Source organism: Trichosurus vulpecula, chromosome 2 (genome assembly GCF_011100635.1).
Source record: "Trichosurus vulpecula isolate mTriVul1 chromosome 2, mTriVul1.pri, whole genome shotgun sequence".
Taxonomy (NCBI): Eukaryota; Metazoa; Chordata; class Mammalia; order Diprotodontia; family Phalangeridae; genus Trichosurus; species Trichosurus vulpecula.
The window spans coordinates 40,249,774-40,261,811 of record NC_050574.1 but is presented as its reverse complement, the minus strand read 5'-3'; the positions used below and the strand labels follow the sequence as shown (position 1 = coordinate 40,261,811).

General features: G+C 48.2%; 1 long non-coding RNA gene across 1 annotated transcript; it reads left to right on the top strand.

Moving 5' to 3' along the window:
• The first annotated feature begins 3,609 nt into the window (after positions 1 to 3,609).
• LOC118839552 lies at positions 3,610 to 9,256 on the top strand. The gene is made up of 3 exons (XR_005009628.1): positions 3,610 to 3,721; positions 4,011 to 4,160; positions 8,949 to 9,256. It is a non-coding gene; the product is annotated as an uncharacterized LOC118839552 (long non-coding RNA).
• Positions 9,257 to 12,038: the final 2,782 nt, after the last annotated feature.

Below are 12,038 nucleotides of genomic sequence, written 5' to 3'. Positions count from 1 at the left end.
GTGAAGTGGCCTGTCCAGGGTCACACAGCTAGGAAGTGTGTGAGGCTGGATTTGAAGTCAGATCTTTCTGCCTCCAGGTCCAGGCTCTCCTCCCCCTCCCCCCCAATAACTGTGGATGACATCCAGGATCCAAAGGGATCCTGGCAGGCTAGAGCATTGGGTGGAGTCTAATAAGATGAAACAATATAGGGATGAATGGACCCTTAGGTGGTTGTTTGTTGGTTGGACAACAGTTTATCTGAAAAAGATCTGAAGGTTTCAGTGGATTGCAAGCTTAGTATCTAGTATGACTGTGACCTAGCAGCCAAAAAGCTAGTTAGATCTTGGGCTCTGAGAAGACCATGACATGTTCCAAGAGCAAGCTGCTGATCAGTAGCATCTGTCTGTACTCTGCTCTGGCAGGACCACATCAAGACTCTTGATTTCAATTCTGAGCGCTACCCTTTAGAAGAAAACTGACAGTCTGGAAAACATTCAGAGAAATGTAACCAGGATGGTGAGGGGCCTCGAGGACATGCCATATGAAGCCTGTTCACAAAGCTGGGAAAGCTTCTTCTGAGCCTCCCAGATGCTAGGGCTCTTCCTGCTCTCTCCCCACCACCAACAAACCCAGTCTTGCCTTCAGTTGATTTTGATGAGGCTTATTTAGGAATATGGGCACTAGGGGGCGCCATAGTGCACAAAGCGCCAGGCCTGGAGTCAGGAAGACTCATTTCCTGAGTTTAAATTAGGCCTTGGACACTTGCTAGCTGTGTGACCCTGGGCAAGTCACTTCAACTTGTCTGCCTCAAGTTTCCTCACCTGCAAAATGAGCTGGAGAAGGAATGGCAAACCACTCCAGTATCTCTGCCAAGGAAATGCCAAATGGGGTCACAGAATCAGACAGGACTAAAAAAAATGACTCAGCGACAAACAACAACAAACATTTCTCTCCAGATAGAATATAAACTTCTTGAGCCTATGCTAGCAGTAGCAAGAAGGCCAATTCCGCTGGTTTCTAGTATGTGTGACCTAGATAGAAGACTACATAGTAGAGTGGGTAAAGTGCTGGATCCAGAGTCAGAGGGCCTAGGTTCAAATCCTGCCTCTGACACTTACCACCTGTGTGAATGTGGGCAAGAAATACGTTGTTGAGTTGTTTCAGTTGTGCCCAACTTTTCCTGACCTCATTTGAAGTTTTCTTGGCAGAGATACTAGAGTGGTTTGCCATTTCCTTCTCCAGTTCATTTTACAGATGAGGAAACTGAGGCAGACAAGGTTAAGTGACTTGCCCAGGGGCACATGACTAGTAAGTGTCTGAGACTGGAATTGAACTCAGAAAGATCGATCTTCTTGACTCCAGGCCAAGTGTGTACTATGGCGCCACCTAGCCTCCACAGGTACTAGGTCTATTTGGCTTCACCTTCTTTATCAACTATGCCTTCTGCATGGGACAGAGGAGAATCCAAAATTCACAGCAGGAAAGTGTCTTAGAAGCCCATCTTGTCCAGACCTCTCATTTTGCAGAAATCGCACAGTAGAGTATGTGGAACACAGCCAGCACTTAATAAATGTGAGAAACATAGTATGTAGGCACTTAATAAAAGCTTGTTGATTGATTTTCATCTAGAGTTGTTCACTCTCTGAAGGAGAGTCAGAGAGTCAGGGCTGAGGGGAAACCCTGGGCAGGGAAGGCTTCCTAAGAAGAGTCAGGGTGGGAGGGGGTTAGCCAATCTGGGTCCAGAAACATTGTGGAAGAGGTCCAAGAAGTCAAAGAGCCCTGGGGGCCAGGGTGATCAGGAAGGACTTCCTGGAAGGCAGCAATCTGACCCAGACTTTGAATGACTCAGCAAATTGTCAGGGTGAGAGGAAAGATTTCTCTGTTGTTTGGGGAACTGTGGGGCAGCTAGGTGGTGCCATAGTGCCTGGAGTCGGGAAGACTTCTCTTCATAAGTTCAAATCTGGCCTCAGACACTTACTAGTTGTATGACCCTGGGCAAGTCACTTAACCCAATTTGCCTCAGTTTCCTCATCTGTGAAATGAGTTGGAGAAGGAAATAGCAAATCACTCCGGTATCTTTGCCATTTTGCGGCCAAGTTTTGTTGTTCAGTCATTTCAGTCCTGTCTGACTCTTGGACACGACTGAAATGACTGAACAACAAAACTTGGGAACTATGCTCAGGAGAGAGGCCAATCTTAGGCTGTGCCACAGTTTAGGCAGAACATTGATGAGCTAGAGAAGGTGCTGATGGGAACCAGGAGGACCTTGAGTCTGATCCAATACAAACTCCCCTCTTTGGTGTTTCAAACCTTCCTAGCCAGGCTTACACCTCCCTTCCCAGCACTATTACACATGAGCACAGCAGGATCACAAATGGAGAGCTAGAAGGGCCATGAGAGGCCATCCCCTCATTTTACATGTGAGAAGATTGAGACCCAGAGAAAAGAAGTAATTCACTCACAATCAGGTGGTAGCAAGTAGTATGGGTGGGATTTGATCATTGCTCTAAAGCTAGGAGGGGCCCAGAGGTCATCTAGTCCAACTGAGGCCTGGAGAGCTTAAGTGACTTACCCAAGATCACACAAGTAGTTAGTCTCAGAAACAGGATTTGAGGCCAGCCTGGATGCAGCCTTCTTCCCGCTGGACTATGTAGACTCCTATCTGTACTATGCATGCTAAGCCCAGTGGAACTGGCTTTCTTACTGCTGTCCATAGAGGACATTGTAACCCCCACCCCACTGTGCCTCTATTTCTGGACCACTCTCCCTACTTGCCTCTGTCTCTTAGAATCTCTAGCTTCCTGCAAAGCTCAGCTCAAATGCCACAGTCTACATGAGGTCTTTCCGGATCTTTCACTCTGCCCCAGGTACTTCACCTGTCAGTTACCTGATATTTAATAAATAATAGTCATTAGCATTTCTGTAACACTTGGAGGTTTGTTTGATCCTCACAGCAACCTTGGGAGGTAGGTGCTATAACTATGCCCAATTTACAGATGTGGAATCTGAGCCAACAGAGACAGAGGTTAAGTGACTTGCCCAGGGTCACACAGCCAGGACGTGTCTAAGGCAGGATGTGCACTTAGATTTTCTTGAAGCCAAATGCAGTGCTCTGTCATTGTCCCAGGAGCTGCATATGTTTGATATGTATGCATATGGACATGTTTGGCAGGATGGAATGGAAGACTCCTGAGGGCAGGGATTGCTTTGGTTGGTTTTTTTTTTCTAACTTTATCTCCAGTGCCTAGAAGAGCCCCTGCATAGAGCAAACAATTAAATACTCCCTCACTGTTTGATTGGTTGGTAGAACCAGGCATATTTAGCCCAGAGAAGGAAAGAATTCATGCAGGACTTGGGAACTCTCCTCCAGGATTCTGAAGGACACCATGTAGACAAGAACTAGTCTTGTTCTCTTTGAGCCCAGAGGGCAGACTCAGGAGCAGTGAAGCAGTCCAGGGCTGAACAAGAGTCCTATCAATGACAGCTGCCCCAGAGTAGAGTAGGCTGCTTAGGGAGGTAGTGAGCCCCCTGTCCTTGGAGGTCTTCGAGCAGAGGCCAGAGGACTGCTTCTCAGTGAGGGCTTCCTCTTCAGTGAAGATTGCCCTTCAGGGGTGGGTTCTCCTCTGGGTCCCTTCTGATGCTAAAATTCTGTGATTCATCCTCTCTCCCTCATAGGCCTTTATCAATAGCTTCTCTCAGGCTGTGGCCTTGGAATACCAGTCTTCTGGAGTCATCATCCAGGTATGGGTGGGAGTGTGAGTGTGAATGTGCTCATGTGATTGTTAGGGCATGAAGGGATGGATTGGAAGGTCTGTGAGGAGCTCTGAGAGGGGGAAGAGCTTGGGAAAAGGGCAAGGGGGCCAAGGCAAGTGGGATGCAGGTTTGGTGAGCTAACAGGAGGGCAGGGCTAAGCTGGGTACAGGAGGGTAGGGGCAAAGCTGGGTGACCAGCTGAGGGGGAGGAAGCCTTTGGGAGGTGGATAGAGTGAAAGTTATGACCCTTTCATCCAGTCATCAATTTCTTCCTCCAGACTATTACCCCTCTGATAGTTTCCAGCAACATGAGCCAGATATCCCCCAGAAAATTCTTGGTGAAATCTGCAGATGACTTTGCCAGAGAAGCCTTGGACACTGTGGGAGTCACTAACTTCACCACAGGCTGTTTCATACACTTTGTCCATGTGAGTGACTGGGGTGCCCACTGGGTTGAGCTAAGAGGGAAGGTGTCCAGACTGACTCCTAGCTGGAGGGGTTGGCTGAGGAGGGAAGGAAACAAGCATCCATCAAGCATCTGTTACATGCCAGGCACTGTGTCAAATCCTTTACAAAGATCTCATTTGATCCTCACAACAACCCTGGGAAGGTAGGTGTCATTATTATGCCCACTTTCCAGTTGAGGAAACTGAGGCAGACAGACATTCATTGACTTGTGCAGGGTCACACAGTGGTAAATTTCTCATGCTGGATTTGCACTCAGGTATTGCAGACTCCAGGCCCAGTTCTCTAACCATTATCACCTATATGCACATATCTAGGTAGAAGTTGGGTCTTTGGTGTGTGTGTGTGGGGGGGGGCAGGGGATAATGGTTTTTTTGAGCAAAAGCAATGGGCTTCAGGGAAGAATGGGAGGCATGGATGAAGCCAGGTGTCTGCCCTAGGTGTAGTGTCATGGAAAGAACATTCAATTTAGATTCAAAAGACCTAGGTTCAAATCTTAGCTTTGCCATGTATTGGACCCTTCATCTGTCACCTTGCCCAAGGTATGTCTGGCACATGGCAGAGAATACTGGATTAGGAATTTCCAGTCTTGGCTGTAAGGTCTTGAGCAAGGCCCTGAATATCTGAGACTCAGTTTCCTCATCTGTAAAATGAGGGGGATGGCTCAGGGGCCTCCCTTCCAGCTCTAAATCTGTTATTCTAAAATTTAAATCTCCAAAATTCAGGTGTTTTTTTTTCACTTGTGAAATAAGAGTGGCTTTGACAAGGTGATCTCCATGGTCCCTCACAGCTCTGAGTCCTCCTTTTGGAAAGGATGAGCTCCTGGACCTGTGATTTCATAGGAGGTAGGAAACTCCTGGTGAGGAAACTCCCTCTCTCAGTATAGCTTGTCTGCAGTTTAGAGTTGCTGAGTTGCTTGGGGCAACCAGAGGGTGCCACAGCCTGTCAGTATCAATGCTGGCCCCTCATAAGGTAACACTGTAGGTAACCCTTAGCCTCTCAGCCACATTACTTTTGAAGTACTTGGATGTTCTGAGAAAGTCATCAGAGCAAGGACTGCACCCCCACCACCCCTGCCCTGGGTCTAACACCCTTGAGGTCTTGAAGGAAATGACCTCCATCAGGCTTAGAGTGGCATGGACACATTCCAAGGTGCCAGCTGTCATAATATTAGACAGGACAATGGGAACTCACTTATCCAGAGCCCATCTGTCCAATGATCTAATCTCCAAAACTTGGCTTTTTGGGGGGGCAGTGCCCAGTTATAGGGCACATGGCTCTCTAGAAGTTGGTTGTCAGAACACAACCAGCTCTATAAAATTCAACAATGTAGGATGTAGTTATCTAGAGCCCACTGTAGGTAACTGTTATCAACTGCCCTAGAGTGCAGGTATCTGGAACTTGGTCACCCCCAGTCAGCTCTCAAGAGCTTAGTCCTTCAGAATTGAGGTCACTGAGACTTAGTTATCTGGCATGCTGTTCTCTAGAAGTCATTGACCCAGAACAGAATTAAGAGTCTGACGAGACCCCAAAAAAGAAACACCCTAGCTTTGAGCAGTGTAGGCATCACAAAATGTGTGCATGTACATGCAAGCTTCTGCATCTCCTTCAAAGGAGGACCCATCAGGGATTTACTCTGAACCTACTGGCTCTTACTCAACACAAAATTCTTACAACCCTGGTGCTCTGGTTCTCTAAGTCCAGAGAAGATTAGAATCAGCAGATTAGAGAAGCATGGACCCACTGAAAGAAGATGGACTCAGGGTGCAGACCCAGACATAAGGTTTAGGATGTGGCCAATGTGGGAATTTGCTGTTTGACTAGGCATACTTACTGCAAAGGGGAAAGTGTGAAGGAGAGGAAATAGATTTAATTTAATTTTTAAAAAGATTGGAAGGGTTCATGGAATTAACTAGAGAAGGATAAGGGGGTTGGTGGGGAAGTAAGTGGTAGGAGCAAAAGATGGAAATACAAAAGACAACAAACAAGGTTGGGCCCCAGAAAGTTGAGTTCCTAGAGATTAGGACATTGGAGAAATGGGCTCTGGATAAGTGAGTTCCCACTGTCCCATGTAATTAGGGTGATTGGCTGACTGCCATGGAGTTGGTAAGTTGGTCTAGGTTTTGCCTAAGGAGGCAGAGAGATGTGACCTCTTTTTTTTAAAGGAAACTGGGGTTAAATGACTTGCATAGGGTCACACAGCTAGTGTCCGACGTCACATTTGAACTCAGATCCTCCTGACCCCAGGGTTGGTACTCTATCCACTGCACCACCTAGTTGCCCCAGTGAGCCATTTTAGAAAGCTCACCAAATGTTTTTTTCAAAGGAAAAAGAATTTTTGATCATGCACTCATAGACCATATTGCTGGCAAGGATTTGCATGATCACTTTGAGTCCAGTTGCCTCATTTTACAGAATAGGAAGCTGAAGCCTACAAAGGGTACAAGATGGAAAAGACATGGTGAGGCAGGAGTTGTATCTGAAAAAGAGCTGGGGATGTTAGTGGACCACAAGCTCAATATGAGTCAGCCATGTAATGGGGTACCCCAAAAAGCTAATCTTGGGTCATGTAAAGTGGGGTGTAAGCTTCCAAGAATAAGAGGCTTATAGTCCCACATACTTCATTAGGAGCTCTGTGTTCAGTTCTGGGCACCATGGTTTAAGAAAGATATTAATGGGCTAGAAAAGGTCCAATGGCAGGCAGCAAGGATGGTTCAGGTCTTGGCATCCAGGTTATACTATTAGTTGAGGGATTTGGTGGTATTTAATCTGGAGAAGACACAAGGGGGTCATGATGGCTGTTTTCTAGGACTTACATGTGGGAAAGGAATTCTATGTTCTTTGGCCTCTGAGGGCAGAGCTGGGAGCTGGTAGGCTGGGGGTGGGGTGGGGAAAGGGGAAGGGGAGACTGAAAGGTGGCCAATTTTGGCTTGAGATTGAGACAAACTTCTAGATAATGAGGGCCATCTGAAAGGTCAACGGGTTGCCTTGAGAGGCAAGTTCCTTGGAGGTCTTCAAGCAGAGGCTGGAGGACCATCTGGGATATGTTCTAGTGAAGATTCTGTTCCTGCATGGGATGGATTAAATGGTCTCCGAGATAATTTCCCTTGAGACTGAGGGGAAGGGGCTTGCCTGGGGAGGGAGGCATGGGTAGAATAGAACCCCCAGGCCATCTGACTCTTTCCCCTTCACAGGACTGTCCACCCCAGTCCCAGCACCCTTGAGCACACAGGCTGAATTCTGTTTATCCTGGGCCTGCTGTGTGCAAAGCCTTGAAGTGAATAAACTGTACTTGACAGCATGTCAGATAATACCAAACTGTTACAAACAGCAGGGACATTATTTACACAATGTTAAATGGTGAGGTTGATATTGTATATGCCAGAGGCTGTCTCCCATACAGTTATATTGTTAGCAACATGAAGATTAGGACACCAAGTAACATCTCTTAATTCATACAGCTTAAATACATGGGGCAGCTAGGTGGCGCTGCATTGGATAGAGCTCTGGGACTGGAGTCAGAAAGACTCATTTTCCTGAGTTCAAATCTGTCCTCAGACTTTTACTAGCTGTGTGACCCTGGGCAAGTCACTTAACCCTGTTTGCCTCAGTTTCCTCATCTGTAAAATGAGCTAGAGAAGGAAATGGCAAGCCCCAAATGGGGTCACAAAGAGTTGGACACAATTGAAAAGGACTGAAGAACAGCAAATAAATACATGAGTATGCTTTCTCTACTACTTTTCACATCAGAAGGGAGAGTAAGGGGAAGAAGCATTCCTATAACATGTACTATATGCTAGGCACTGTTCTCATGACAACCCTGGGTGCTAATATTATCCCCATTTTACAGTTGGGGAGACTCAGGCAGGTTGAGGTTAAGTGACTAAGATCTTAGAACAGAGAGGTGAGCAGGGAGGGACTTTGAATAAAGAATGTTGGAGTCCTTAGAATGGAGGATGTCAGACCTGGGAGGGCCCCTGGAACATGCAATGTCGGATGTGGAAAGGCCCTTAGAAGAGGGAATGTCAGAGCTGGGAAGGCCCTTAGAATAGGAAATGTCAGATCTGGAAAGGCCCTTAGAACAGGAAATGTCTGGGAGGGACCTTACAACAGATGATGTCAAATCTGGAAAGGCCCTTAGAACAAGGAATGTCAGTCCTGGGAAGGACATTAGGGCAGGTAATGTCAGAGCTAGGAGGGGACTTAGAACAGAGGATATCAGATCTGAAAGGCTCTTAGAACAGGGAATGTCAGAGGTGGGAAGTCCCTTAGAACATGGAATGTCAGATCTGGAAAGGCTCTTGGAACAGGGAATGTCAGGCTTGGGAATGACATTAGGGCAGATAATGTCAGAGCTGGGAGGGGACTTAGAACAGGGAATGTCAGGCCTGGGAAGGGCATTAGGGCAGGTACTGTCAGAGCTGGGAGGGGACTTAGAACAGAGGATGTTAGAAGTGGGAGGGCCTTAGAGATCATTTAGTCTAGAGATGTCAAAACTCCTGGACTGAAAAATACCAAAGTGCTGCCCAGACTGGGTTACAGAGTAATTGGAAAATGCTTACCAAAGTAAATAAAACTCCACTCCATAGCTAATGTTCCTAACTCAGCTGTACCCCACTAGACTCTGTTTCTCCTGGAGATGTCTGACGTGGCCCCCAGGGGGAAGTGCCACAGGCTCCAGAGCTCTGGGCCTGGGAGTCAGGCTGAGGCCTGGGCCACCTTCTGACTACTCTGTTCCTTCCTTTTCTCAGAGCTTGCTGGTGTGGCCATTGTTCGCCAACCTCAAATTCATCATCCCAATTCTGACGTTCTTCAGTTCTCTATTCAGAAGATCCTGAAGAAGTTGTGGGAAGGAGGTTGGGGGCTGAATTTGAGGCCCTTTGTGGGAGGAATGGGATGTGACTATTGCTAGAGGGACGAGGGGGGCCAACAGAGGGGTTTCCTCTCATTGATTCATCCCTTTGTCCTGCTCTCCAGGGTCTATTCAAGAAGGAACCCCAGCCCCGAGAAGCAATACCTGTAACTTGCTATAATAAATGGCTTTCTCTGGCCAAGCACACTCAGGCCCCACCCATAAAGAAGCAGCCACCACCTCCTCACTGCCTAAGATCAGGAGGCATGGGGCGAAGGCCTAGGTTCTGGGGCAACCTACCTCAGGCCAGGCCAATTCCCCAGGAGCTGCCTGGACTTTTAGGAGCCAGCCAGGACATTCTCATCTGTTCCCAAGTGCCTGAGCACAGAGATTCAGTCACAGGTGCTCAATAAGTGTTTGTTGAATGAATGGTTGGAGCTCAAGATTAGGGTTTAGAATTGGGTTAGGGCTGGGTCAGGATTAGGGTGGATCAGGAATAGGGGCTAAGGATCAGAGTTGGGAGCTGGGCCAACCTGGGTGTTAAGAATTGAGCCAGCGTTGACTGGTGTTTGTTTTGGGGATGTTGAGGTTTAGATTTTGACCTTGGCTTGTTGTTGGGGCCAGGTGGTCAGGGTGAGGACCAGATTGAAGTGAATCTGTCTAGTCTCTGAGGTTAGATTTGAGAGGAATGGTGGGGGTGGGGGGTTTTGGGCTGAATCAGTGTTGGGTAGTGGGTTAACAGTGGGCCCGAGTGAAGGTCAGAACTGGTACTAGAAGTGCCAGGATTAGAGCTGGCTCAGACTAACTTGCCTTGAGGTCTGAGTTAAGCTTGAAGATCAAAGCCAAGACGTCATGCAGAGGAAGCAGGGGGTTATTACTGGATTAGGCCTGGGCCACAGTGAAGATGAGTTGAGGCCTAAGGGTTAACATTTACTGGGCAGGCTCAGTGTTTGGGGAACAGGGGTGAGAGTTAGAGATGACTAGGAACTGGGGTCACGGTGTGGCCGCAAAGGGAACTGAGGGTTTGCGTTTGAGAACTGGACCATGGCAGGGTGTGTAGGGGCAGTCCCTGGCTGCCACCGGGCTACCTGTGATTTTGTCCAGCATCATGTGCAGTCGGCAGCCAAAGGGGGCGTAGAAGCCCACTGTCACAGGTGTGGGCACGTGGCACAGCGTCTTCGACAGACAGCTGCAGTAGACATCATCCTCTGTCACTATGTCTGCAAGTTAGATGTCGGGCTGTGAGGCAAGGGCTGAGGTTCTCCCGCCTCCCCAGCCTCCCTCGCACACACCTGCCTCCCACTGACCAGACCAAGAAAGCCACCACCTTCCCCCAGAAGCAACCATGTATAGGAAAACGTCCAAGAGTGCCAAACACCCGGGCCCCCATCCCCCATTGCCTAGATGCAGTGAAGGAGGAGGAACCATTGAGCTGTGAAGCCTGTGCTCCCCACAGAGCCCCCAACTCTGGTCACCTTCGTGCTAAGACCAACACATAGTTACTATTCAACTCCCTATGCTTGAGATACCTTGTTACCCCAAATTCCAATCCCATTCCTAACGCTAAACTTTCCCTCCCTGTACTGGAAGTTATATTCCAACTGTGTCCATAATGCAAACCCTAAAGCTAACTCCTCCCCTAAATTTGTCTCTTTACTTGGGCCGTTATCACATGATCCGAGTTGGAAGACACACCAAGCTTGCTTCACCTTGAACTTGAGCATAACCTTGAGTGCAAGTATAGACTGACAAGACCTTGTCTGGGACCCTCCCTCTACTGGAGCTGAAGGACTAGAAGGAGGGCCAAGCATCAGCATATAACTATAACACAGCGTTATATGATCAGTAGGTTTGGAACATGCAAACAAAGGGATGTTTACAATCTGCTGGGGAAGGTCATTGCCAACAGGAAATGTGGGAATGCTTCCTGAAGAAAGTAGTGTTTAAGCTGGGTTTTAAAGAATGACTAGGAACTCACTCCAGGAGGGACAGCATAAGCAGAGATGTGGAGGTAGCTGTAAGACTTTCATGGACAGAGCGCTATTCATTTCTACTGGAGCCAGGAGAGGGGGGAGGGAAGCATGAAATGGGGAGTAATGCCAGGTCATGGAGGACCTTGAATGCTGGACTTCAAACTTGTGCCCCTTGGGCAATAGGAAGAACAAGAAAAGCCAGATCTACTCATGACCCCTTCTGGCAGTGTGAGAGGATACTTCGTGAGGGCATAGTAGCATTGGGACGAGCAGAGAGGCCATCCCACTAAGAGCCTGGATGGGAGGAGAGAATGGACAGCTAGGAAAGATGGTAACCAGAGCCCTGCTTCCAACTTGGTTCTTATCCTTCAAGTCCTTGAATCTAACTGCGCTTGACCCTCACCCCAACACTCATACTCCTAACCTCAGCCACCAGAACCCCTGTCAAATGTCTCGGCTTTACTCTTGGTTTCCAGCCAACGGGACCCCAGAGGCTCCTGGCACCACCTGATGGAGCAAATAGGGAATGGGACCTTATAGAAGAGACCTCCCTTCTGTGTCCCTCCCCTCCTACCAGACTGGAGGCTATGAAGAGAAGCAGGGTTGAATGGTCAGATAAAGCATCGCAAGGTGGGGGTGGGTGGGGAAGAATAACTCACAGGTTCTGAGCGCAGACCCAGCAGCTGCATTGAAGGAAGTGACCTATAGCCTAGGCTAAGGGGCGTGGGGAAAGACTCCAAAAGGAAAGAGCTAGCGCCCAGAAGGAACCGATGGCTTCAGGGACCAGAGCTAGCACACAGAACCCTGGAGAAGACCTAGAAAGATAAACAGCCCTTGAGAGAGCTAATGGCCCCGAAAGACGACGGGTAGAGGGAGGGAACATTCCCCTGCCCAAAAAGACCAGTGAGAGGTTCCCAGAATGTGGGAGTGGAGGGAGAGAGGTACAAATAGAGCCAGGAGCCCAGGAGAAGTGTCTGAAGGATGAGGATCTACCACCAGAGAAGGAGCTGGCACTA